General features: G+C 41.6%; 1 protein-coding gene across 1 annotated transcript in view; it reads left to right on the plus strand.

The window, feature by feature from the left end:
- Positions 1 to 3,069: 3,069 nt before the first annotated feature.
- Positions 3,070 to 23,920, plus strand: part of NEDD9 (neural precursor cell expressed, developmentally down-regulated 9) — a 150,670-nt gene continuing 129,819 nt past the window's right edge. The window contains exon 1 of the mRNA XM_075921258.2: positions 3,070 to 3,270. The gene's annotated coding sequence lies outside the window, so the exon portion shown is untranslated. The remainder of the gene's footprint in view (positions 3,271 to 23,920) is intronic.

The raw sequence follows: 23,920 nt of genomic DNA on the forward strand, positions 1-23,920 counted from the left end.
TGATTTCTGTGGGCATCATCAGACACTCCTGGTATCACTGAAATCACAAGAGCTTTGTCATTGGTGTTAGTATGGTCAGAAGCAGGTCCTAAGAGATAGAGCTCATGAAGTCAACTGAGTAGATGAATTCATTCATTTCTCAGCGTGAAAGACTTGCTGGTAAATATTCTAGACTTGATTCCTCTCACCCAGATGTGACTCCTGATTTTATGCAAAAAGCTCCATATGCATTTTAACATCCTTGTAGGTGGTTGAGGAGCCAACTAGCTTGGAGTTCAGAAAAGTTTTGTGCTGTTAAAATGCGTCATCAATGGAAAATCTAATGCACGCATAAAGACAGTTTAAATAAAGATAAAAATGTAAACAGTGCCTGCTTTATTGCGTGATTAGTAATTCCATCTGTTTGGTGTCTTCTGTAGAGAATGGATTTGAAGGGGAGGAAATAGCTCTTCATAGTTCCAAGCAGTGTAAAATTCATAAAAATATTTGAGAATAAACAAATCTAAAAAAATCTGAATCTTTTCCACTGAGGAAGCATCTAACTATTTCTGCTCTCAGGCAGAGCTGTGCTACTCCGTGCATTGTAGTCTTGTGCAATGAGCCTAAGAGTTAAGTGGAATAAATTATTACTCTACTTCTCCTTTTCCTCCGAACTCCTACTCTTGTTTTTGGTAACTTCAGTTTTCTCATCGGTGACCTGCCAGACCCTGCTGCCTCCCACTTTCCTCTCTTGATCCACCTCTTCTGACCTACGTCTGGATTAACTCTCCCATTCACTGACAGGGTCACTCCTTGGACCTTGTCTTCACTAATCCTTCTCAGATTTTTCACTGAGTCCCATGTCTCCTTATCTCCTTCCACATCACTCACTCTCCCCTCTTCAGGGGTGACGCAGCAGCCTCTCTAAAGCTCAGACAGGACTACACTTTGACCCAAATGTCTAAACACTGAGATTGCTCATCAACTATCATTCATAACAGAGAATAGCCCCTTTCTGCTGTATGAGCAGGCTTTGGCAGCTGGGCTAAACAGTGAAAGAAGGGCAGCGCAAACATGTAACTTACATTCCTTGTAAGTTAGGGACACTGTGCAGCTCAGGTCCCCCAAAGAGCCATCTGCAGAGTCTGGAGAATCCTAGTACAGTATGACAACAGCAGCAGCAGGAGCATAGTGGGTGACAGGAGTCTATAAACTGGGTCACTAAAAAAAAAAAAAAAAAAAAAAAAAAGGCAGGGTTGGGGGTTCCAACATGAGGGAGGAGAGGAGTGTACTTATCTTCCTTTCCCCCACACCTAATTACCAGTCCAGCGGGCCTGCTCTCTCCATGGACACAGAATTTGGTCTGAAGAGGGGCACAGGGGATTAGCTCATTCCCCACTCCACTTCCCCCCTGCCAGCTTTCACTCAGTCTGGGATGAAACTACTCCCCAAATGAGACTGTATAGCAGTAGGTAGTATGGGCTGTCAAATCCCACCCCATGGTTGAGCAGTGTCACAGGAGAAACTTTCTTAGTGCTGTTGCACCTGCCGTGCTCTAGGAGCCAAGCCCCATTTTAAATAGTGACCCACGCATTTAGGTGCCCAAGTCTAATTGAATTTCAATGCAACTTAAGCACCTTAGTCACTTTTGAAAGTGGCTCTGAGGTCTGGTCCACACTACAGACCTATATTTGGTAGAACAGTGTTGCTTTGGGGTATACACAATCCACACCCCTCAGCCACATACAGGCAGTCCCTGGGTTATGTACAAGATAGGGACTGTAGGTTTGTTCTTAAGTTGAATTTGTATGTAAGTCGGAACTGGTACATATTGTAGGGGAAACTCTAGCCAAACATTTCTCCAGAGCTCAGTTTTATTCTCCCACACCTCACTTCCCTCAGTCCTTTATTCTCAAGCTGAGGTGTCTGCTGAGAAAAGCCGCTCCGCGTCTCCCTAGTCTGCTGGGGACGGCGCTAGCTTCGTGTCTCCCTGGTCTGCTGGGGGGGGGCGCTAGCTTCGTGTCTCCCTGGTCTGCTGGGGGGAAAGCAGCTAGTGCGGGGTTGCCTCACCCCGTTTGTAAGTAGGGATCCGATGTAAGTCGGATCCATGTAACCTGGGGACTGCCTGTAGTTATACCAAGCAAACCCTCTCCCCCATGTGGACAGTGGTGTATTAGCAGGAGAACTTCTCCCGTGGAGACAGCTACTGCCTCTCGAGGAGGATTAATTATGCCAGTGAGTCAGCTCTCTCCTGTTGGCTTAGAGCATCTTCATTGAAGCGCTACGGTGATATTGATACAGCGTTGCAAGTGTACATGTTCCTTGAGTCTCCTACATTGTTAAGCTTATGTATACACAGGGAGCAGCAGCCTACAGCAGTTCATTGACTTGGGCTTATGGGGTTCACATTATGGTGTGAAAGTTAGCTGTACTGATGCTGTGGCTAGGCTGGAGCTTGCACTCTGAAACCCACATCCCCCTTTCTCCAAGGCTTCATTGCCCACAACACAATGTCTACACCGCTATTTTCAGGGCTGTACTTTTCAACCTGGGCTCTGAGGCTCACTGCTTCAGGCTGCCACTCGCTGTGTAGATGTATCCTTTGGTTCTTTTGAAAATTTTGCCCTTAATTTTTAGATGGTTGCCCTTGAACAAGGGTGCCCCCCTCAGAATCCAAGCAGGACTTCATACTTTCAGAGCTCAGCAGGGACACATTGCTCTAGATGTCCCCCCCCCCTTCCCAGAGGAGGTTTGGGCCTGAAATCGGCCTCTAAGCTAGAGATATAGAACTTTCTATAGGGATAGGGTTGTTCTCTAAGCCCAGAAATAAGAGGGGCGGATCTTTTCTTAGCAAACTGGTGTTCCAAATAAATACAAGTAAAATAGTAAAATTATTAGACAGTGTAACTCCTTTGATTCAAAAACAGATAGAGATACAGATGGAATTTTCATTTCTTATATTCATACTCAAGAAATTTTTAACCTGAAGATAAGAGAGCCCCTGCCAAAAACAGTTAATCATTCTGGGAGGAAACTAAACTATCACCATTTCAGTGTCTAAAAGCGGAAGGAAAAAACATTTGTGGTTTCTCTTAAGACGGGTTTAAAATTTACCCTTCCAACAGACACCTCGGTCTCCAAAGAAAAAGTTATAATTAATCAATGTATAAGACTCTTTCATCATGCTACATTAACCTTAATGAGGATTTAAGACTAGGAATAAGAGAAGCAAAACAGAAAAAGAGAAATTAAAGGGAAGACGATAAATTAAAAAGCATATTACTGCACGAGGTGAGTGTTCCTCTCTTTACATCACCTGCCATTGTTGCAAATGCCTCAGACAGGTTCTCTCCTCTGTTTACTCTGGGCTTGCTCCTGCAAGGTGTTGAGCAATTTATCTGGCCTCGGTCCAGCACGGCATTTAAGCCTGTGTTCAGCTTTAATGAGTTATCTCAGTGGTTTGCTTAAATGCTGTGTTTGTTCGATGACAGATTCCTCAGCATCTTGTAGCATCAAGATTTTTTACTGCAATACTTTCTCCCTTCTTGGCATCTGCCATTGCAGCTTAGTGCTAACAGTTTCCTTTAGGTTTGTCCATATCTGCTACATATTGATGGTAAATGTTCAATTGTAAGTAGTTTTCTGGGGTGTGGAGGGGAGTTGTCCTTATTTTTATTGATACACACATACCTGAGCAGATGATCAACATGTACATACATTATTTAATTGTTATTTTATTTATCAGGTAAAAAATTGCTCATTTTATTATTATGGTTGAATATACTATACTTATCTAAAACGATCACCCGCACAGCAGCAAAAATTGGTAGCCTAGAGCTGGTACTCTTTCACCAAAGATCAAACAAAAGAGTACAAGTCGTCCCAAAGATGCTTAAAAGCAGGACTTCAAGACCAGGGGAGCTGATTCTTAGGGTACATTTCCTCGTATTACTGGTTTCAAAAGTCAGTTTGCTTTTACTTTCAGACTTTAACCATCTGATATTGTATTTATTTGGTTTGAATTTTAATCAGGGAAATATTAATTTTGTTTTATTGGAAGTGATTCTAAATGACATGGGTGTGTGTAATGACTGGTCAATCATACGGTCTCTAGTTGGTCCCTGGTGTTGAGCTAATTATGTTGTAGTCTACCCTGAACTTACAAGTACTGACGGTATTTGATTTGTTACAAGCATCTGTGAACATTTTTGTACTATTTGCAATCTCTTTTTATCACTTTCCACCTATGTTCACATGAATACAGTTTTGTTTGCAGATAAAGAATCACAAATACTAGAGCAAATATTGCCTGATAACAAGTGCCAGAAAATGGCCTCACTGAGATCTCTTTGAAAGTTATCATTCAGGGATCACACGCAATCTCCAAAAAGCAATGCTCTTTCTGTAAGCTGAGCATTTGGACAGTCACCCCAGAGAGATTCAGATGCAGTCCAGCTGATTAGCAGCACGCATATAGTGCCCTCAAACAGCAACATGTGTTTCTACTGGTGGTGCACATCCGCACATACCTTGGATCACATAACAAAAATTATTTCATATGTGGAGGGAAAAATTAGAGGGAACACTGATGACCAGGGGGTATTTTAACTTATAGTTAATCCATCAATTAAAATATTTCAATAAAATATTTGCGGAATAACTCATTTTTAATGAATTTGCTAGTTAAGTCATGTAGTAGATTATTTATGAATAGAAGAAGGGGCTACATTCCTCAGATACATTGTTCACTGTGATTAGTCCTCCCACCTGTGTTCAGGACATACAAAGAGAAATACAGGCAGACAAAGAAATGCAAGAATGTGCTTGTTTACTGAAGGCTCGCTAATGTCTTCAGTGAGAATGTGGCTCAAAGTCTTAACGATTATCTAGTTCTGCCACTAAGCCAAATAAAGCTGTTGAATGCAAAGCTATGTATGTCCTGAAAAATCTCTAGCAAAGCAAAGTGTAATGAAGCAACATTTAATGTATTTATTTATCTAAAACCATTGCTCAGCTTGACAGCTTTATGATACACAACCTGTTTCCATGAAGGTCCAGGGCGCAGAGAGAGGCGGGGAAGAGGGTTGTGAATAGTCACACAGTCATACTACAGCTTGACTCAATGCATGTAAACAGTAAAAGGCTGGCTCCCTAGCGAAGACAGCAGACCACATGGGAGCAGTAACAATTCTAGCCCTGTTCACAGCAATAAGGCTTCCTTTAAAATAACTTGATTTACAGGGCAGTTATAAGCAAGTACTCAAAATACCACAGCATCATGGAAACAGTAAGAAAGACATACCTGCAGAAGACAAAGCATCACAGTATCACAATAAGGCTAAATATCTGGAATGTTGCTTCTCAGGAGAAAGCATTTCTTAAAATCAGATAATGATGGTGCTTGTTTTAGCAGACCAGAGTCCACATCCTCAGTAGGTAACTTTGGCCCCTAACTTATTTCAGCAGACATTAGAAGTCCAAATATCTTACTATTTTCTGGGCCAGATAACCTTAGCCTGCTTATTTGAAACTTCCATTCCTGAACCCTGCATCTTATAATCAGTTTTTGTTACAGGTATACTATATGCTGGAAGGGCATACCAAGTGGGGTGCCACAGGGGTCTGTTTTGCAACTGGTTCTGTTCAATATCTTCATTGATGATTTAGATGATGGCATAGAGAGTACAATTAAGTTTGCAGATGATACTAAGCTGGGAGGGGTTGCCACTGCTTTGGAGGATAAGGTCATAATTCAAAGTGATCTGGACAAACTAGAGAAATGGTCTGAGGTAAACAGGATGAAGTTTAATAAGGACAAATGCAAAGTACTCCAGTTAGGAAGGAACACTCCATTTCACACATACAGAATGAGAAGTGATTGTCTGGGAAGGAATACTGCAGAAAGGGATTTAGGGGTCATAGTGGGACCACAAGTTAAACATGAGTCAAACTGTTCCTAAAAAAGCAAACATGATCAGGGCTGGCCGTACCATGAGGCGAACTGAGGTGGCTGCCTCCGGTGCCAAATTGTGAGTGTGTGGGAGAGAGAGGGGCGGGGCCCCACCAGGACCCAGAGTGTAGAAAATTGTGTCTGCTGCTGGTGCATATGTATTCTCTCTGCTCTAGATGCACAGGGATGCTGAAGTGCTGTGCTGGAGGATGGAGGGCACAAGAAACATAAGCATGCAGGAGAAAATGTGGCATGGGGACATCATTTGAGCTCCCCGCCTCAGGTGCCAAAATGTTCTGGGCCAGCCTTGAACAGGATTCTGGGATGCATTAGCAGGAGTGTTGTGAGCAAGACATGGGACGTAATTTTTACCCTTTACTCTGTGCTGATTAGGCCTCAACTGGAGTATGGTGCCACGTTTCAAGAAAGATGTGGAGAAATTGGAGAAGGTCCAGAAAAGAGCAACAAAAATGATTAAAGGTCTAGAAAACATGACCTATCAGGGAAGATTGAAATAAGTGGGCTGGTTTAGTTTAGAAAAGAGAAGACTGAGAGGGGACATGATAGCAGTTTTCAAGTAACTAAAAAGGTGTCACAAGGAAGAGGGAGAAAAATTGTTGTCCTTGGCCTCTGAGGATAGGACAAGAAGCAATGGGCTTAACCTGCAGCAAGGGAGGTTTAGGTTGGACATTAGGAAAAACATTCTAACTGTCAAGGTGGTTAAACACTGGAATAAATTGCCTAGGGAGGTCATGGAATCTCCATCACTGAAGATATTTAAGAGCAGATTAGACAGATACCAGTCAGGGATGATAGACAGTGCTTGGTCCTGCTGTGAGGGCAGGGGACTAGACTCAATGATCCCTTGAGGTCCCTTCCAGTTCTATGATTCTGTGTTGAACCTCTCTAATCTAGCACTCTCTTGTCCGGCAACATCTGTGGTCTGGCATGATTTTAATTAGCCGGATGTCTATATATCATGGGTATGACCAAGTTTCCCATGATCACATAAAGTTTGTTTACCACAAACAGTCCTGGCTCTCAGTGCTCTGTGCTGTTCTTTAGCTCTAATTAACTCCTAAATGTCTTCTAAGAGCCCAGTAAGCAGTAGAAGTGTTGGTAATGCTGATAGACAATATTGATCTCCGTGGTCCAGTAAATTCTCTCATTCGGAACTGTTCAGGTCCCAAGGGTACTGGACTAGAGAGGTTCAACCTGTATCTTGAAATGACTAGACTGTCAATCAAACAACCTATCTTCTGTCTGCACAGGAGATAAATAAATAGGACAATATGCTGGTGTCAAGCTATCAATATGGTTATACAAGGCAATAAGAGAGTGACACTATCTTCCCTCAAAGACACGTAACTAATTTAGTCAAGGATCATATTTAGTAGCCTAGTACACAAGGAAACACTAACTTATAGGAGTTATTATATAATATGTCCAGCTGCTGCAGTAGCACCTAAGATGCATCAAAATATATGGGTACATCTAGACTACATGCCTCTGCCAACAGAAGCATGTAAAATAGGCTACCCGACGTAGTCAATGAAGCAGGGATTTAAATGTCCCCGGCTTCATTAAAATAAAAACATCCACCACGCTGTGCCGGCTCAGCTGGTCGTCGGCATAGCGCACGAGCCAAGACGTGGATCGGTAGACAAGGGAAGCCTTTGTCGACCAATCCCTTAAGCCTCGTGAAATGAGGCTTAATGGATCGGTCGACAAAGGTTTCCCTTGTCGACCGGTCTGCATCTTGACTGCTGCACTGTGCCGACGATCAGCTGAGCCGGCTCAGCGTGGCGGCCATTTTTATTTTAATGAAGCTGGGGATATTTAAATCCCCCCTTCATTGACTACGTCAGGTAGCCTATTTTACATGCCTCTGTCGGCAGAGGCATGTAGTCTAGACATACCCTATGGGTCCATTCGCTTCCAATATAAAGAGGCACAGCTCTAACAATTGCCAGGGATTTTCATCTATTTACCCCAGTAAATAATCTGACCCATAATAATCTATACAGGGTATTAATTACTAATGATAAATCTGATCCTTAAATACACTCTACACAGTTTTAGAGTTGGGAAAATGAGTATCTCTATGATTAGGTTACATTTTGAAAGGGACTAACCTTGACAGGCTTTGCTTGGACCAGATTATCCACTACAGTATTAGCATTTTGCTAACATTCTACCAAACAAAAGGTAGCGACAGAAATGTTACTAGAAACCAACAAATATTAGCAAAAAGCAGATCTCAAATCTGTAATCTTAAGAATTCAAACTGTAAAGTAGTTAAGCTCACTCAGCCAGGGACCAGACATACAGCCTATGTGGCCAAACAAAGCTGCTCAAGAGGCAAAGCATAACTAAAGATACTTAAAGCAGGGCTTGTACGGTGAACATTCATAAACAGGGCTTAGGTTGATATATGCTTGCATAATATTTTTCATCAGCAAACAATTGTTCATTTGTGAGCAGAAACAGGTCTCTATTTGTCTGCTCAGACTCATCAGTGTTCTCAACCTCAGATCTCTCATCTCCCTCGCCCCCTTTTTTTCGTCATTCCCTGCCCACTCCCCACACACCTACTGCAGAAGGTGTGCACCCACTTTCCCCTGTGACTTTAGACTCAAGGGTTGGGTAATTCATGCAATGCTACAAGAGAGTTTTTTTTACTTCCACCTTTGTGGGTACCTAGCTCAGGTTACAATCTATTGTGATATTTCATACTCCTTTAAGCTAATGTGAGAGAAGGCCCTGTTTTTAAAGAGGTAGACATTTTAAATTAATGTTATTGCTGCAAATTACAGAGTTGAAGAAAGGAATTCTTTTTGAGAGTGGGTTGTGAAGAAAGCCTAGGAACAGGAGAGCTGCACTGGGACTGGGGATCTGCAGCTCGCTTTCTATTTGATACAATCTCTTTTAAAGGTCATCCACTGGGAGACAACATCGATCAAATTATTTTTTTTAAAAGGGACACTGCTACCAGTGAAGATTTATAGAACATACTTGTGCTAGAGTTCTGTATTTAAAAAAAATCATTTTAAGCCATATAATAACTTTAGCAGGGCTATCATAAGAAGCTGCCAACATTTCAAACATTTCCTTGATGTAGGATGATCACAATGGAAAGGAATGTGAATCTTATCCAGCAGTCAGCAAGGTTTTGTCTTTCTTAATCTCTGAAACTAAATCATTGGTACTTTTTAGTCTCCAACCTAAATCTTAATTGATGCTTACTGTCATGTAGATTACTGTGTAATTCTTCTAACCAGAGACCAAAGTGCTCTTTACAGCAGCAATGGTATAGAGACCCCATGATAAAGTATTTGAACAGTAAATAACCTCTAGGATTTATTGCTGTTGTGATCTCTTCATGTACGACAGATCTCGGAGGAAATCTGATCACTCTGAAAGCTCAAGGGTTTTTTTTTTTTTAATATTAAAATTGCTTTATTTTAGATGGTTAGTTGTCAGACCTAAGCCTGGTATCGATAAGAGACTCAACAGTGTCTCAATAGAGCAGGTGGTTTGTTCGTAGAGTGCTGTAATTTTACTTTACACCTTGCAGACATTTGTTTTTTCAATATACGAATTCTACCAAACTCTCCAGAGCAAACCTTCCTACTCTGACAGATTCCAAAGGCTACATGGTTTCATTTAATGATTCGTCAGACACAGTGAAGATCAAAGCAGAGAAGTTAAAAAGCCACCCCTCGAGCTCTGTTAATGACAATCACATCAGAAGTGTCTTCAAAAGGTGCCAACATTATAGTAAAGACTCGGGAGTGGATGGTGGAAACAGAGACTTTCCTATAGAATCCACTGAAATGATTTGGGATTTAGCTTTTCTGAGGAATGTAGCAATAAAACTTAACATTTTCCCTACTGAAACAGGCAGGGTGCCTTTTCAATAGAGGCAGAGGAAATATCTACTTCATTGCTATGAACATCAAGTTCAATTGTGACATTAAGAACAGCTATTGACTGTATCAATTTCACCCTTCTGTTCTGCTTTGAGCACAGGTGACTGAGGGCTTGTCTATGCTTACCGGGAGTTCAGCCCTGCAGTGATCAGTCACCGAGGGGTTGTCTACTAACTGCTTTCTTGTCAACTTCGGTACTCCACCAGAATGAGAATTGTAAGCGAAGTCGATAGGAAAGTTTCTTCTGTCAACCCTCTGCAATGGAGACCTCACAGTAACTCAAATTAAGGTACCTCAACTCCAGGTACAGTATTCACATAGCTGGAGTTGAGTAAATTAGGTCGATTTTGCCCCAGAGTGTAGATCTGACCTGAGTAATCTGGGAGAGGAATAATTTGCTTTGCTCTCCGCTCCTATTCCCTTGCTGTTACTGCAAGGCATCTCTGCCAAATGGGGGCTTGAGTGGCTTCATTTATTAAGGTATAACTAAAGGCCACATGCTTCTCTGGCTAACCAGTGAATTTTCCTAAGGAAAATCCATCAGACAGTAGTGCTGTTCTTTTCAACATCAGGGCATGGGCGTTTTATACCCCACTGACTTTACATGCTTAAGCAATTTGCTTAAATGGGGCCTTAATCTCTCTGTGCCTCAGTTTTTCCATCTTTACGAATGAAGATAGCACCTCCCTACCTCACAGTGATGTTGAGAGGGCTTAATATGTCATTGACTCCAGTATTAAGTACCAAATAAAAGACTATAAATAAGGATCCAGGAGGTGCTCAGCACTTCATCGTACAGAGTCCCAGAGCAGAATGCCCCCAAGTCTAATGAACCATTAATTCCAGTTGAGGGCGTCATGATCAGCTTCTTAGTTCTATGATGTGCCAGAGTTAATAAAAAAAGACACTGAGTGAGCATTTGATTGCAATTAAACTACAATCAGGCAACACAAAAAAAATTTTTTTTTTTGAAATGTACCAAAAAAAGAGACAGCTCCCTATTGCTCTAAAATTTCAGTCATTCAAGACAGAACCCTATTAACATGGCAAATGGTAATTTGTAAAGAATAAAGGCTTGAGAGCCAATGGACATTAGTCCTTGGACGCCACTCAAAAGTACACAATTTTATGTAAACTGTAATTGTTTGTAGCGGTGTGCCCCAATGGTATCACCTTTGCCTGGGCTCAGGACGTCATCAGGCCAACAGTTGAAGGCTACTATGTTTATAATTATTGGAATCTTTAGGGCCAATATTGCTCTGCTAAATGCGATCCAAAGCCAACAGAAGTCACCGAAAAGACTGCCATTGACTCCAGCAGGAGTTGAATCAGGTCTTTGATCTGTTGGCATTGATGGAATTATGCCAGTGTAAATAAAAAAAAGCATCTGGCCAAAGCTGCTGTTCATGTGAAAATACTTTGAATATATCCTAATTCTGGGGTTTGCTCTAACAATATTCTGATTTTTTCTATGTTTACGTCTCTCCTTTCATTCACCAGCCAAGATATTATTTCTTTTGATTTCCTGTTGTGTTTCTCTCCTCCCAATACCTCACATTTCCAGATTTAATCTTTCATGTCTATGTTCTCTGGGGCTTTTTTAAAAATCTTATTTTCCCTGTAGCCATTATACCAGGTGTTCCTTTATGACCATTTCATCTGGTTTTTCCCCTTTCCAAGTATTTCTTTCAGTCTTCAGTGTTGCTTGTTTTGCTTTCCCCCCTACTTTCTCAACTGCTTTTCATTCTCCAGTCACTACACATTTTCCTATAAAATGCTCTCCTCCCATGCCTTTTTTCCCCAGTTTTCTCCTTTATGCATTTCTGTTTCTCTCTGTACTTTATTAGGTTTAGGTTCATTTTGATTCATTAATCAAATTTATTGCAGGCATTTATACTGCACCCATTGCTGTATTATCTAGAAGAACTTTGCATGATTCAAATAATCTCTCAAGAATAGAGCGATATTTTACTTTCACTTTCGCTATTTACTTCAATTTTTTTCTCCTTTCTTTTTATACCCTGTATTATTCCAGCTCTAAGTAAATATCATTTAGTTATTTATTTGTATTGCAGTAGTGTCTTGAGGCCCTGGTCAAGGATCATGCTAGTCATTATAAAAGGTCCCTGTCCCAAAGAACTTAAACGTAAGTCTGAGATGAGAAAACAGGTAGCTATGACAGAGAGACTGCCAGACAAGAGCAAGCAAGCAGCGACAGTTCCAGTACACAAACTGCCTACCCATTGCCAAGTGTTTTGTGGGACTCATAACAGAGATGATTTTTAAGGAGAGATTTGGAGGATAAGGCAGGAGAGGGCCTTGCAGATTTTTATGGGGAGCTCCTCGAAGGGATAAGGGGCTATACAGGAGAAAGCAATATAGCATCTATTGGCAAATAGGACTAAGAGATGATAAAGCAGGGGTCTGTAACTTGAAGAGGTGACAGATAGGATGAGGAGACTCTACAAAGTAACAGTGACTAATTTGTCTTCATTTATAGTCACAAACATTTTGGTCCAGATTGAAACTTCACCGTTAGGCCCCATATCTAATTTCCTCTCTTCATATTTCTCCCTCTTCACCTCCTTCTGGCACGGACACTGGCTCACAGGCATTTTCAAACTATCCAGCTGCAACTCCACAAGAAATGGTACTTGTGTTGCAGACAAGCCTTTGAGCCAACAAGCCACAAACCTAAAAACATGCCACACCCCATACATGTTTTAAAAATTACCATTATTAGCTACTAAATAGGGTAGTTCTTGATTCCCAGGCACTTGGCAGAACATCGAGATCTGGTTCAGATTCTCTCAGCACACTGTGGTGAAGTGGCATTGCAATTTTTATGTAACAACTTGGGGAAAAAATAACCACACATTTCTTCAATAATCTTCTCTTTGTTTCATGAAACTTGCTTGGATTGTGCTATGAGCCAATGGGTGATTGGCTGAGTGATGCCAGTTACAATCCTAAGTTCAGATGCTAACCAAAATGAACATGGATGAAAAAAAATCTCCTATTTGGAAAGCAATTCATGTTTTGTAGCTAACCAGCTGTACTAACAACCATTTCTAAATTTGTACTATGGCACAGAATAAACACGCGACCTGTTCCACAGCCACAAAAGGAGGGTGCCATAAGGACTGACTTCTTAGATTTGGTCTACTCTGCACTTAAGTACAGCAGAGCTATAACTACATTTTCTCTTTAGTGTGCAATTCTGCAATTTCAAAATTTGTTTCGGTTTTGAAACAGAACAAAAGCAAAAATGTCCTAAACTTTAAATAAAATCAAAACTTTTCATTCGGGTTTTGACAATTACTACTTTCATTTTGAAAAGTCATTGCAAAATAAAACAAAAAAATGGAATATCCCAACTGCAGCCTATTTTAACATCAGAACATTTCATTTCAGATTACTTTTCCAAAGTGTCATCAAAATTCATACTTTTAGACATTCGGATTTTCACAAAAAAAAGATCATTTTTGTGAAAATCCAAATGTCTAAAAGTAGTCACATTTCTGACTAGTTCTTCTTACAAGTTTTGACAGCATAACTGTGTTGGTTAAAACTGTGATAAAACCACACCCGTAACAACAGGCCATCAAACGCTGGGCAGAAATGAACAAGGCTGGAGTCTAAATATAGTTAGTTATAGTAATAGTTGGGCTAAAAAGAAATTTATATCACCAAAAATAGAAAATCCTTTCATCCAGAACACTCTAGCAACTTTGGACAAATGTTTTAAATTCCTGTTGTCAAGAGTCTCTCTTTTTAGCTTACATTGACTAATAATCAGGAATGTATCCCTGAGAATTATTAAAGCACCTATTAAAGCAGAGTTTACTCAATTCAGACAGCTACTCTGGGTCCAGATCTGAAATCACACCAAGAGATGGAAAACCTTTCACACCATTTATGTATACAACAGAAATGCCAAAGAGAGAAAGATGTTTAGAAGTGCTATTATACATATAAGACGCACATGGGATCTCTCTCAGGGGAAAAAAGCAACATGCTGTGTTTACTGAAAATACAATATGAAAAGCAGCATATGCTTTCATTCACTTACACAGTCAATCTAATGGCCAGTTAGATTGAACATGAGGTTGACTTCCCACTGTGGAGAATAGGAGGAGCCCCAAGCCTCACAGGCTGGATACAGCTCGTGACTCTGCATGCTGCCACTCCCTCTTTTCCCCTGGGGAAATGGCAGTGCAGGAAACTACACCCCCTACAGGCTTTCCCAGTTGCTCCCATTGGCCAGAATCCTGGCCGGATCCCCACCCCAGGCCCACTCCTACACCCTACCTCCTACCCAGATCCCCCAGCCCCAGTCCACCCCTGCACCGAGCCTCCTGGCCAGACTCTGCAGCCTCACCCTGTCCTGCACCCATTTTATCATCATGGGTGGTTGGCTGGTGATCTGTAGAAAGGTTTGTGTTGAGCAGGGTGGGCCGCAGGCCAAAAAGTTTGACAGCCACTGTTGTAAGGCAGGATGTCCAGAAATCCATTTATTCTTGGCACTCTTTTCTAAATCCTTTGTCAACATCTTTTATAAAGTATGGACACCCGAACTGGGTACTGTGTTTCCAGAATAGTCTCACTAATGGTGCATAGATTGGAAAAAACTCCTTTCCTCATTTCTATTTGATATTCCCTTGTTATAATCCAAGGATCATATTTGCAATTTTAACCACCACATTTCATGGGAAGTGCATGTACAGCTTGTTATCCAATATGCCTGTAACTCCTTTCTTAGTCAGTTTTCCAAACTTTCAGCCCTCCAGCCTAAAAAGTCTGACCTACATGCTTGGTTCATGGAGGACCTTACATTTAGCTAAATTAAAATGCACATTGCTTACGTAAGCTCCGGTTAAAATGCAATCCAGATGGCTCTGCAAAATCGAGCTGCTCTTATCATTTACCACTTCATAAACTTCTGTGTCATCTATAAACTTGATCACAATAATTTTATATTTTCTGCCCCCTCTTTGATAAAGATATTGACTAGCACTGCATCGTGAACACATCCTCGTGGGAGCCTATGATAGATTTCCCCATTGTATGATGATTCCCAAATTAGATGTCAGGATCCAAAATATAATGAAATTCTGGGTGTTCTAAAATATGCAGAATTTTTCATTAACTGTCGTAGTTTTGCAATTTTGTTTTGCCTGAATTCAAGGAATGCCTAATATAGTGAATACTAGTGGAATGGGATAGGTTTAGAAGACAAAATAAAACAAGAACAAGTTAAACAAGTTAAACAAGAACAAGTATCTTTCGAAAAAGCCTCTTTTTCGAAAGAGGCTTGCAGTCTAGACATAGCCAATCTGTTTCACACATACAGAATAGGAAGCGACTGTCTAGAAAGGAGTACTGCAGAAAGGAATCTAGGGGTCATAGTGGACTTCAAGCTAAATATGAGTCAACAGTGTGACGCTGTTGCAAAAAAAAGCAAACATGATTCTGGTTTTCATTAACAAGAGTGTTGTCAGCAAGAGTTCAGCTGGATATTGTGTCTAGTTCTGGGCACCACATTTCAATGAAGATGTGGAGAAAGTGGAGAAGGTGCAGAGAGGAGCAACAAGAATGATTAAAGGTCTAGATAACATGACCCATGAAGAAAGACTGAAAGGAATTGGGATTTTTTAGTTTGGAAAGGAGAAGACCAAGAGGGGACACGATAGTGGTTTTCAGGTATCTAAAAGGGTATGACAAGGAGGAGGGAGAAAAACTGTTGTCCTTGGCCTTTGAGGATAGGACAAAAAGCAATGGGCTTAAACTTCAGCAAGGAAGGTTTAGGCTGGACATTAGGAAAAACTTCCTAACTGTCAGGGTGGTAAAACACCAGAATAAATTGCCTATGAACGCTGTGGAATCTCCATCTCTGGAGATATTTAAGAGCAGGTTGGACAGACATCTATCAGGGATGGTCTAGATGGTACGGGTCCTGCCCTGAGGGTGGGGGCCTGGACTTGATGACCTCTCGAGGTCCCTTCCAGTGTTCTATGATTTAATTGAAGATGTCGTCAGGGGATGGCACCTCCAGCAATATGTCTAACTAAAACTTGCAACCTAGGATTACAGTGTCAGAACCTAGGTGAATAATGAAAGCTATCTCCCGCTCAATTTCAAAATATCATAACTCAGGGCATATTCGAACCCTTGTTTAAAGTGTCCTGCCTTTTGCTTTGGGAAGGAAAAACTCATTTCTATTTGTCAGTATTCATCTGGAAATATTCAGATAGAAATGGGGCAAAGCAGCTGGAATGGAAGGCTGAGCTTTGCAGGATTTCAACATGTGCTTGGCACCTTTCATTGAGTTGTGTTCTTCTCGGTTCATTGATTTTAAAATATCAAACTTCAATTATTCCAGAACTGGAGAAATTGAGCCTGGCTGTTTATCTGAAATACGCTCAATAATATAGCATTGCATAATAATATAATAGTCAGTAATAATATGGCAGCTTTGACTAGTACAATGGATTAGTAAAGAAAAGTATTCTAAATTCCAGATGAAGCTAGTTGCAGTTTTCAATCAATAATATCAACAGTAGTTTAATGTTATCTTGTTATTTAAACATGTGTTAACACTACTATGTTACACTAATTCTTTGCTAAATTTATGAGAAGGGAACTCAAAGTGACCTTATTTGTCCAGATGGAGCATTTTAAGAAATTGAATTATGTACGTGCCACAGGAAGGTAACACACACACTCTTAAAGTGTCTTTGACTAAAGTATTTTGTCTAATGTTTCATCTGGCCTGAAATGCATCCAATTTATCATTTTCCAATATAAACCCACTGGAACAAAAAAGACAAGAAATAGGATCACCCACCAGCCAAGGTTTACCACTAAATGCTGAAAACAATTTATACTGTGTTATTGGCAGTTGTATTACAGTAATGGTTAATGTGCCATGTGCCAGCTTTCAAGGATATTTAATGAACACTGGTGGTCCAAGCGCTGTCTGCTCATTTAATGTGATAAGTGTAGGGAAGGGGAAATATTGGAGACTCATTGCTGGATATGGCTATGCTGAAAGCACATCTGCACAAGGACGATTGTATGCTATTTAAGGGATGGCTTTCTAAATATAATCTTACATAGGCTCTGTTTTGACAGCAAAACAAATGGTTAGTGTTTGGACCAGGCCGTTCAGAGGAAGGCAAATAGAAGCAGCAGCATGGAGCTGTTTGCTTTGATAGTCTGCTCCACCGGGTTCCGATTAAGGGGCTATTTTGATGACAATTTTCCCTCTTTGGTCCTCTGAGCAGCTAGTCACTAATCTGCATCTGACTCTGGATCCAAGCCAGCAAAGACTTCCTGAGGTCCTACAACACTCCAATAGAGGGATCAGCTTTTTGCTGATTGTAACACTTGGAAAAATGGCTAACAGTTAAGGACTGGTCAAATTCCTGGAATGAAATAAGAACTGCCGGGGGTCTGTGACAAAAGAATAGGTTTCTAGTTTTTGGGATGTGGGGCTATGCTGACTATGCTTCATTTTCCCTGTCAGGAAAACCTCTCTCTTCCCCCAGTCCATCCCCACCTGCTTTCCCTCTGTTGGTGAGAAAGATGGAAACAAGCAAGAAAGTAGTAACTGACAGCAGCTCATTTGGGAAGGACAGGCAAGGGGCAGAAAGGAATTTGCATGGAGTTTATCTGGCAGCCCTACTGCCCAAGGGAGCAGGTTGGTAGCATAAAGCGCGTTAACTTATTGAGTGAGACCTCTTCTGGTAGTCACCAATGAGGTGAGAAGAGTTTTATTAGTGCTTATTAGCAGGGTGGCTTTCTGTAAGACTGATATCAAATTCGGTGACTAGATTGCGCAGGATGTGCTCCCATCATAAGCCTACAACCTCCAGTCCTCTAAGGACGTGGTGTCCAACACACTAGCCAGTAGCCACATGTGGCTCTTTGATTGAGTGTGCCTGATACAGAGGCAGCAATGCAGGGTGGCTGCAGCCTCTGTCCGTGGGGCACTCTGACCTCCTGCGGAAAGGGGCTACTGCCTTGAAGCAGCCTCAGCCCATAGCAGGCCAAGGTTCGCTGGTGACCAAGGCTGCTTCGTGGCAGCCACCCTACCCTTCCCCCTCAACTGTTGCCTCGGGGCAGGAGGAGGGCTGGTGGCACTGCAGAGCCAGTGCTGGGAGGAACCGGCTTTTAAGCTGATACAGAGGCAGTGGGGGGAGTGGAGGGAATTGCATGTAGTCGACAAGATTAATGGATAAGCCTAGATTTATTAATCGTATAGTTGACTATACATTGACATCCCTAACAGAAATGTCATATTGTCCTTACCAATAATTTCACTGATAATGGAATATTTAGCAGCGGCACTGCATTTTTGGAAACGTGATAACCTGGGACAGGGATACGGTGGAGGGTAGGCAGGGATACTCACCTGCAGATAAAGAAGGATCACTGAAGTTGAGGAAGGGAAATCCAAATATGCCCTTTGCATTGCCTGGATCCTGGGGCCACTTTGCATCATGCCAGCTTGCTTGCTTGCATCAGCTGCTAACAATACCAAGCAGCCACTACAGTAGCCAGGAGTGTTGGGGTGCCAGAGTAAGAGAAACTGGGCTGCGGAGGATCAGGCTTATGATTGATGCAATAACAGCCAGGCCAGGAGTCAAGGGAGGGATTGGAACAAAGTAAAGGCAAAGCTGGAGAGGAACTGGGAACAAGGCTGGAGTAAGCTAATGCCTGTGGAGTCTGGCAGGACTATCAGACAGGAAAGAGTTCTGAGCCATGAAGTCACATTGAGAAGTTGGGCAGACTGTCCTACTGTTTCTCTGTGAGGTTTATATACCTGCTAGAGTCAGCGGGTCAGCTACTGACTTGTGAGCTGGCTGGAGGAAGTCTAGCACAGGAATGACTCATCCCCGATGTGGCTTAATGAGGCTCTAGTGCAGAGATGACTCATAATTGGAGCCCTGACCTTGCATCTTTCTCCCAGCCATGTCCTCTCTACTGGCAACTGCCAGGCTTTTGTACTATCCAAGGATGCCCCTAAACAGGGAAAATCTTTAAGGGATCTAATCTTGCTAGGGTTTGAGCTCCTGTGCACAGAGGAGCAGTGCAAAGAGGCTGGGCCAATGGGTCTAGACTGTGCTTGTTCTTAGTGAGAGAGGGACAATCGAAGTATGAGAGTGGCAGAAAATTGGAAAAAAGAGCAAAACTGTGAAAGAGGGAGGCATGTCCCTTATACAATGGAAGAAAGTTGAATGGGGGGAGGGAACAAGCATCCTGTTTTCGGGAAGCCAAGGAGAACAGTGGCAACAGACAAGAGTGTAAGAAAAAATAAAAGGTACTTTTGGGGGTTTATCCAAATTATTTACACAGAGGAAATCTGGCTCAAAATGTCATGCTGACAGTACTACAACTCTTACTCTTGTTATTAGCAACTGGATGAACGCGGAGTGTAATTTCAATGGTTCTTCTGCATGGCTTCTAGAGTTACTCTTTTGGCTGTATGGCTTTGCATTTGTGGCCTACACAAAGGTCCTGCAGCATGGATTTCAAACTGTGGCAACCCAGCATTGTTTACACTGCAGCATGCTTGAAATCCTAGGGTCCCATAAAAGAGATTTCAAAAGATGACCCACTATACAAACAGGTCTGTTTTGATCTAAAAGTATTTCAGTCTGTTGTATCAGTCCTTGTTTTCTGGGGTGTACAGTAAAAGGATCTGGCTAAGCTGTGTGGTGTCTGGACTCACCTGACTGTGGCTTCCCTAGAGGGTTTCATTATTTCATACGGCTGTGCCATGGGTTTCAAAAAGCCTGGAATATGGGAAGTGGAGGAAAAGAATGATGCAAAAGGATCTGTGCCACTGACCACCGCCCAGGGTAGTGATCTAATCTTCCCTTTACCCAGTTACCTATGGGGGTATATATACTTTGAATTGCATTTCACCACACAGAATACGCACACACACACACAGGACAATTTTTTCTTTAGAAATGTCTTCGGTTGACACCTGTTACCATAATGCAGCAGTCTGTAATATGTTGCATAAGCCAGTGGCTTCACAGGGAAGAAAGGGACACAACAGCAATTGAGAGAAATTCAGCTTGTGGGTCACATTTAGAATCATATTTCCCTCTTCTTGCTGTCAGCTCTTTCCAAATTAGTTACCATGGGCTTCCTGGTAGGCAGTTGTTTGCTGGATCCAGCGGTGTACTTTCAAGCAGCTTAGAGGTGCGAAGGCCAAAATCAATATCATTATAGGTGGCACAAGGGTCACCGCTTTGTGAACTGAAACTGCTACTACAAAAAAGGAAGAAATCCGTCAGCCCCTCCCTTGTGTTTTTGGTTAGTATAGCAAGTCCTGCTATCACTAGAGGATTTGTCAAAATCCTTACTCACTGCACATCCCTTGCTTCAACTTTTCTCTAGTGATAAATACACCAGGATGCAGTGTAGCTGTAGCCATGTCAGTCCTAGAATACTAAAGAGACAATGTGGGTGAGATAGTATCTTGTATATGGGACCAATTTCTCCAGGCGAGAAAGACAAAGCTTCCAGGCCACACAATCACTTTTTAAATCCAGACCTGAAGTAGTAAATTCTGCTCTTAGTTATACTGACACCAATGCACACTAGACCCTGGTCTACACTAGGGAGTTATTTCTGAATAACTCCCCTGATTTTGAAACAACAAGCAGAGTGTCCACACTACCTAGTCCATTATTTCAAAATAACTGGCTGGTTATTTCAAAACAACAACTCCTGCTTTCCACAAGGGATTATTTTGAAATAGCAGTAGTGTGGACGCTCCAATGCCGCTATTTCAAAGTAACTACTCCTCAGAGTCATTCAAACTAATTACTCCCCCAGTGCTTCCTGGAACTCTAAGTTAAGTCTCACATTAAGGGAGACTGCCCTGGATTAATTTTGAGGCTTCCCCATAGCGAGAACACGCTATTTCAAAATTGTTATTTCAAGAGTTATTTCAAACTAATGTCCTAGTGTAGACATGCCATTGGTGTAACTATTACATCTCACTAAGGCCTGGCCTACGCTAGACCAGGAAGGTCAGCTTAAAGTACGCAACTCCAGCTACATAAAATATGTAACTGGGGTCGGCTTGCCTTAAGCCAAACCTTGGCAGCATCCACACTCCAGGAGGCCGACGGGAGCAAATGCTCCCATCACCTTCCCTTACTCTTCACAAAAAGGAGGAGTACCAGACCCACTAAACTAAATATCAGAAGATCAACCGGCAGCACGATGATCTTCTGGTAAGTATAGATGTACCATAAGGGAGCTAAACTATTTTGAATACTAAACTATTTTGATGTCAATGGAGCAATCCTGGTTTTCAGACCAGAGCCCATATTCTGTATGACCCTAAAAGCAACAATTAGTTCATCTGAACTGCATCCACAGCAACAGTTTCAAGATTTTTTTTGACTGGATGTTCCACATTCAGGCTTATAGAGGTGTTGTATTTTGCAGTGCATTTGCTACAACATAAACATGTGAAAAGTTGCTTTCATATGTTGGAAAACTTCAAGTACTATAAAGTCATTCAGCTGTGTTATTCAGTTGTTTAACATGTAATGTTTTATTGTAGAGTGAATAACCTAAGTAAATTCAATTTGCTTTGTGCTGTGAAGTCAACACATTTTCATGGACTCAACTCTCGCTCTTTAAGATGACAATTTTTATTCTGAGCCATGGAAGTCTAAAGTGAGGGTCTCACACAACTGGGCTCCAACAGACTTAAAGGTTTAAACAAACAAGTGTTTTTCATTATTGTACAGATTTAAAGAAACTCATTTCCAAAATGTTTACATACATAGCATTGTTTCTCTACTGCCAAAGACTGACTGAATTTTACAGCATGCCTTGGTTACAAAGAGGTCACAAGCAATTTGCCTTTCTTTTGTTCCGAACTGACATAGTTTATAGGATTCTAATCGGTATTCTGATGAAATGTTTATTTAAAGGATGAATCTTTCCGGGATTGGTGGCTCAGAAATGTCATGAATGAAACATGAATAAACTTTCCATGTTTCAAATGGTATTTCTGTGATGCCCTTAATGCTAGAAACTATTGGATGTTTTTATTAGCAGTGAGATTTCAACTAATTGATTGAAGCAATAGATGTGAGAGTAATCATGAGATGGTAGAGGAGGAAAAGAAAAGAGTTGCTCTCCTTGTCACAGAAGTGGATTGACCCTGAACTGTGAAAGTATGTCAAAACTAGGCTTTGACTGTTATACACATACCTCATTACTATGGAGCAGTGGGGGCTATTTATTTGGCTTAAATCAAATGAATGGATAGTAAACAGTGCTTTATTTCTGATCTACGTGTTACTGTATGCTACAGTAATCTTGAGCCATCATTGTAATGAACTGGACCATTATCATAAGATACTATATTTTTTTAAATAAGGGGGAAATCGTTACACGATTTTTAGTTACATGCAATGGAACATGAGACTGCACCGATTATCATGCCAATGATATTCATGAAGCATTTCATATACCTCAAACCACAATCTACTAGGTAATATTTTCTTTTCTTCTTGTGGGACAACACCAAATGGATGACTGACACATTGATACAAGCAAATTAAGTTCCACTAATGCTGTAGTTTCACCGAGAGGAGAACAGTCCCATAAGCCTCTGCCCCTAAGACAATGGAAAACCTTTCAGAACAATTGAGAGAGCCAACGTACACTGGTGAATCTCAGACCACAAGGTCTGAGAGAAACATAAAATGTGCACACAGGAAAGCTTCAGTGCCATATACGTTTTTAGAAAACTGACACATTTGGAAGACAACCCTGAACTGACCAAATGACAACTATGCAGTGAAGAAAAAAAACTCATGATAATAAACTGGTATGTACTATATTCCTACCCTACTGGCCTTGGAAAAGACCATGACACAAATCAATGCTCTATAGCATGAAATACCCCAACTAGACCACATTTCCTCCTCTACTGAGTCCTGATACCTTTCACAACTATTGACTCAATTAGTTGAAATAGGCATCTGAGCAATTCTCCAGGTATAGATGGCTTTAAATCATCCACTCTCTCCTTAGGCATAGGATTCAGAAGAAGGCAGAGAAGATGATGCTGGGGATGAGACCAGAAAGCAAAGTGTTCAGGTGATCCTAGGCCAATGGAACATTCAGGCCACAGGGTCTGCATAAGTGTAAGGGAGGCCACAGAGATCTAACTCCCATGTCCTCACACATCACTTCTGAATTTGGCCCATCAAGTGGATCCCTCTGGCAGCTGAGGAAGAGTTTTATTCAGAAGCTAATTATTCATTTTCATGCCTCATGATTAAATGCTGGTGAACCTATGAGTCTTGGCCTTGCCTTCAAGTTTTTTTTTTTTTTTTTTTTTTAAGGAATGATTCATACCTCAGGGTAACTAATGCACATGCACTAACCTGACAAATGCACAGTGAAGGTAGAGCACTGAAGTTGTACCATAAGGCAAAATTACCAATGTCAGCACACTATCCCACTTGGAATTGACATGGCTTAGTTTACTTTGCAGTGAAACAAAGTGTCTAGTTTTCACTGTGCTTTTACCTCAGATTAGTTCATATGCATAAATTACCCTGAGGTAAAAAAATACTTTTTTTTTAGCTGCAAAAACAAGCCTTAGCGTGTAAAGCCCTGTGTGGATACAAATATCTAACTGTGGATGCAGCTATTCATGGATACACATTGGTATCTGCTGATCCACAGGGCTCTCCTCTCAGGAAACACTACAGCAAAGGAGAGAGGTGGGATGCTACTGCTCCCAGAAGCTAAAACCCTGTGCCAGCAGCTTCTCCTGTCCCTGAGGCTGAACCACCCCATCCCCATTACCAGTGAGGCTGTATGACCCCAGCAGGAGACATGGCTGAGGGTGTGGCTGGAGGCAATACAGTCGCACAATTGGATGGTGGGGCTAACACAGGGTGCTAGCTCCTGGGAGTGGTAGCACCTCACTTCCCTCCTTCAGCCACAGTAACTCTTAAGGAGCAGAGCCCTGCAGATCAGCAGATACCAATGTCTATCC

Source organism: Pelodiscus sinensis, chromosome 2 (assembly GCF_052426305.1).
Source record: "Pelodiscus sinensis isolate ZL-2025 chromosome 2, ASM5242630v1, whole genome shotgun sequence".
Lineage (NCBI taxonomy): Eukaryota > Metazoa > Chordata > Testudines > Trionychidae > Pelodiscus > Pelodiscus sinensis.